We start from the raw sequence: 5,356 nt of genomic DNA, 5'->3' as shown, positions 1-5,356 counted from the left end.
ACCTAGCCGTCTCGGGGTTTGACACCTCATGGACAAGTGACTGGTGTAGCGATGAGGTGGAGCTGTGGCAGGGTGGCTTACGCCTACCAGGGAGGCGCCTTGCCGGGTCTTGGTGAAGATGATTGCGCCTTCGCCCCCGGGAGGTGCCAGGGGTTATTGGCGCGTCTTGGGATATTTGTGTTGGTCTTGCCAGCATCAATGGCCATTGGGGGCCGCATCTGCCCGAAGTCTTGGTCTTCTTGAAGTGCTCCTAACTTCTAGTAGAGCGGCTTATCTGGCCCTGGACAGTCCTTGATGAAGTGGTAACATTCCCCGACAACCTTAGGTCGTCAGGCCGGTGGCTCGTTGTCCGTGCACAAGTCAGGGGAAATAAAACACCCCAGTTTGTGTACCCTGACATCAAGCCATTGCCAATGATAGTCATGATGATGGACAACACTCTGACGACATCATTGACGACATGCGGGATACTGATGATGATGAGGAAGCAGAAGAGGAAGAAGAAGAGGCGGATTGTGATCGAGATGATCCCAACTATTTTTAGTTGTAATGTTGATTTTTTAATAGTTGCTTTACCATGATCCCGAACATGTTGTAATGTTGAATTTGTAATATTGCTTATTTATTTGAACTATAAGATTGTATTTGTTCTATAATCGCCTTTGTAATTCTCATTTTGGTATGCTTTTTTTAACTTGTGCTTATTTATTTGAACTATACTGTTGTATTTGCACTAATTTCTTTACTATTTATCATAGCACATGAGTGAAGCATGGTGGGCCTGCATCGGAAAAGGATAGCTAGTGCTCCACCACAGAATGTCCTAATCAAGATAGCAAGAAGTCTGCTCACTAGTTTTCTCGCTGATCCTCCTGAGGCACCCTCTCATGCTAAGCCTCATCGAGGAGAGGCCGAGGAAAAGGTGGACGTGGAGGAAAGGCTAAGAGAAACCCTGTTCGGCCTTGCTCACCACCACTTGCTGAGGCACCGTCTGAGGAGGGGTGGTTGGAGGAGCCGGTGTCTCACCCCTTACCTGAGGACGAGAGTGTGTCTCACTCCCCCGTGCTTAATGGCGACGAGGAGGAGGATGATGGTTTAATTGGAGTTCTCGAGGGTCAGTCTGTGTTCCTGCGTGGTGCATCAAGGCTCCGGAACGAGAGAAACCTGTCGAGTAGAGGTTGTGCATTGATCCATATGGAGTAAGGTAACTAACCTTGGCTTCCCATTTTTCTACTTTCACTGTATGTATCAATTGCTCATAACTTTGGCTTCTCATTATGTAGCACTTGGACGAAAGCTGGAGATGAGGAGTCGGGTAAGTACTGGCTCGTGAACGGTGTCAATGGGATCCTCCTTAAGGAGCATTTCCCTGGCATGGTTACTTTGCCAGGGGAGGGAAATATTCCGGAGGTAGCACGGACTTGGGACCACTACAAAGCTAGTGAGAATGTTGGTACATTCAACAACATTGAGGTTCACAACAAACACGAGCGGGTTTTTGCTTAAATTTGGGTAATCCTTAAGTTTAATTCACGCTTTTATTTAGTAATCTATAGCTAGTTAATTTTTAATCTCGTTTGATCTCACATGTATTTGCAGTATTTCCATAGATGTGAGGATGCAAAGTTGGAGGAGGCACAAGCGAACGTCAATATTCATTGTAAGAAGCTTGTGCGCAATATGTTCTATGATGCACACATTATTGCCATACGTTCTAATAAGGCATCCCAGGGCTATAAGATGGCTACTAAGACAACAACTACGAAAATCTTCTTGAGAAGCAGGAGCACATGCAGGTAAATAAATCATTTTCATCCTTTCTATTTCCTCAACTGGTTGGCACTTAATTTCTTTTTGATGTATATGAGATGCAAATGATCAATTAGGTTACTCATAGATGCTGTGTCGATAAGGGGGGGGTTCTCGGAGCGGATTGTGGACCACTGGTGTTGTGAAGAGTATATGTTGAAACACATATATTACAAAAATCAACGAAAGGCAAGTAATGGTCCACCACACCATCAAGGCAACTTGAGCCTGAAGGGATACACGAATTGTTAGGTATATCTTTCCTCCCATCGATTTGGTCTACATAAGTTATTTCTTGTCATACATGTTGCTAATTATGTGATTAATTCCTAATCATGTTGGTTTGGTTGCACGCGGCTGACCACAAGGCTGTGGAGCCCAACCTTTTCGTGGGTATGGTCTGTCCCATAAGGCACCTTTCAGAAAAGCCACGCCTTACGATCCGTCTAACACATCGTCTGCGTACACCACCCAGACTGCCTACAATCGACTAACCAAATTTAGAGAGGTGGCAACAAAGTTGGGATGGCCCGACTATCATGTGGCATCAGAGCCCCTTGACCACGAGTTGGTTATGATCGTTGGAGAGGGGAGGAAACATGGCAAGGAAGCTAATGGAGGAGACATGTTTCCTAAGTCCTCCACTCTCACTCTAGCTGAGTACAAGGCTTGGCTAGGTCTCTCGAAATATTTTGTATGTCAACGCGCGACTCCGGCAAGGGATGAGATGGAGGTATTCTATACAAGTCCTTCTACATATGCTTTTTGCAATTCTTACATAATGTTGGATTTGAACATGCGATTGTGATGTGATATGTCTCAAACGTATTGACTTTTCCAAACACTTTTTCTATTGTTTGGGCCTCATTCTTGCATGATTTGAACAAAACTAACCCGGACTGACGTTGTTTTCAGCAAAGCTACATGTATGGTTTTTCTTGTGTGCAGGAAAATGGATTTTTAGGTGTCCCGGAAAATTCCAACAAAAAATGGAGAAAATACACGCACCAGGAGGAACTCATCACCAGAAGATGGGCCAGAGGGCGCCTGGTGGCGCGGCCTGCCCCCTGGCCGCGCAGGGAGGCCGCCTGGGAGGGGCCCACCTCCTCTAGTGCCCTACCTTGGCTCCTATTTTTATCCGTGACGGGGAAACTCCAGAACATAAGTTGGTTTGCCAGTTCTCGACGCGGAGCCGCCGCCACCCTCAGTTCTTCTCCGCGAGAGCTAATCTGGAGGCTGCCTTGGCCTACGGAGAGGGGAAATCGTCGCCATCGTCATCACCATCACCACTCCATCACCCTTCCATGACTCTCCCTTTCATGTGTGAGTAATTCCCTGCTGTAGGTGAAGGGGTTGATAGGGATTGGGTGAGTTAGATCATGTAATAATTCGTTAGATTGTTGGGGGCATGTTGCCTATCATCTACTATGGTGTTCAGCATCTTTGCTACTACTTGTAACTCTTAATGCTCGTCACTTTTGGCCCGAGTGCCATGATTTCAGGTCTGGACCCATTATGTTTTCATGAATATATTTGTGTTCTAGATCCTATCTATGAGTAGCATGCACCTATTATAGTCCGGAACCAGCGATCCCAATTTTGATAGCTTCAGACACCAAAGGGGAGAGACTATAATTTGAGGATTCCATGTATCCATTGATTGTTAATGCTTTGTTTTAGTGCTCTTTGACAGGAGCACCTTAATCTCCATAAGTTCCTTTTGGCCTTGTTGGTAGCGGGATGGTAGGACAAAAGATGTTGTGCAAGTTCTTATTGCAAGCACGCATGGCTACCTTGGGATACATGCCTAATGTTTGATATTTGACTAGATGATCATTACTTTTCTATGTGCCTTGCCTCAAGTTAAATACATGATATCTATCATCCATGACCAACCATCCATCTCCCTAGCCTACATTGTTTTAATCCTGCTGGTTACAAGTTGCTTTGCTTTTTTTGTTTTACTTTCGTTGCTTTGCCACCATTATTTCCGTTGCCACCATCGCTTCCATATCACCGTTGCTACTAATATTCCGTTGCCAAGCAAGTATCTTTCAAGTGCGGTTGAATTGACAACTCAACTATTAAAGCTTATAAATATTCTTTGGCTCCCCTTGTGTCGAACCAATAAATTGGGTTATCTTACCCGCGAAGACTGTTGCGATCCCCTACACTTGTGGGTTATCAAGACTATTTTGTGGCGCCGTTGCCGGGGAGCATAGCTTTATTTACAAGTCTACTTGGAGTTATTTTGCTTGCTGCGATTTATCCTCTATGGGTAAGAAAGGAGACCCCAAGGTTTCGACTTTACCATCCACTACAAGAAAAGGTGTTGTTCTTAGCATTAGTGCTACACTTGATTCACCTTCCGTTATGGGTAAGTTTGCTTCACCACCACCACATGTTGCTTCTACCGAGTCTGTCACTATGTCTGATACTTTTGATGATGCTTCTACTACTTTTGATGAGACTGGTTTACTTGGTTATTTTATTGACTCTCAGAATGCTAAGGCTGCTAAGCAGTCTGGAATTGAAATTCATGTTACACGCTACCCCATTGGTAGATCCTTTGGTTACCCAGACTTGAGTGGTCTCAAGGGAAGAATTCTTGATGATGATTATATTGAACTTGATGATGATTTATGCAGGGAGCTTACAGAGTGTGCTGATTTTGACCATGCTGGTATTAAGAAGCTGCTTGAAAATCATTCTATGAAGAATAAATTACTCCTGATCCTGAATTTTCTTCATCTCCTATTTGCATTGAGGATGCTGATTTTGATTTCTCTATCGATCTTTCACTTGTATCCACCGTTGAAGCTGACCCCTTTTATGGCAGAGAAGACGACGACGCTATTGCACACCTTACCAAACTCAATGAGTTGGGTGGATTATTCACTACAAAGGACAAGAAGAGAAATTATTATGTTACTAAGCTACTTCCTTTCTCTTTTAAGGGAGATGCTAAAGCATGGTATGATGCACTACCATGTGGTTCCATTAAGAGTCCTCAAGATTTAGCTCAATCTTTTGTTGCTAAATATTTTCCTTCTCATAAGCAACATGTTGCTTCACAAAGAATATATAACTTAAAACAGTTGCAGGATGAGCACCTCCCTAAAGCTTGGGGGGGGGGGTATTGCACTTTACTCAAGGCTAGACCGGTACATGGAATCCCTAAGAATGAATTGCTTGATATATTTTATGCTGGTCTAACCGATGAATCTAGAACCTATCTGGATAGTTGTGTTGGTTGCGTTTTCAGGGAAAGAACACCGGACGATGCTGAAGAACTAATGGGCAAGATAGCTAAGAATCATGATGATTGGTCCGTTCCTGAACCACCTCCACCACCAAATAAGAGGGGTATGCTTTTCTGGAGCCCCGAAGTTATGCAAGAATCCAAGAATTGTATTAAAGAGAGAGGTATTAAAGCTGAAGATGTGAACAATCTACCTCCTATTGATGAATTATGTGAGCCTACCACTCACCCACCTATGGTAGAGGTACACTCTCTTTTAGAATTCAATGCAAGTGACATCCCTCA

This window comes from Hordeum vulgare, chromosome 2H (assembly GCF_904849725.1).
Source record: "Hordeum vulgare subsp. vulgare chromosome 2H, MorexV3_pseudomolecules_assembly, whole genome shotgun sequence".
NCBI classification, from domain to species: Eukaryota; Viridiplantae; Streptophyta; class Magnoliopsida; order Poales; family Poaceae; genus Hordeum; species Hordeum vulgare.
The sequence above is the reverse complement of the archived record's forward strand: the minus strand, read 5'-3'. Positions refer to the sequence as shown.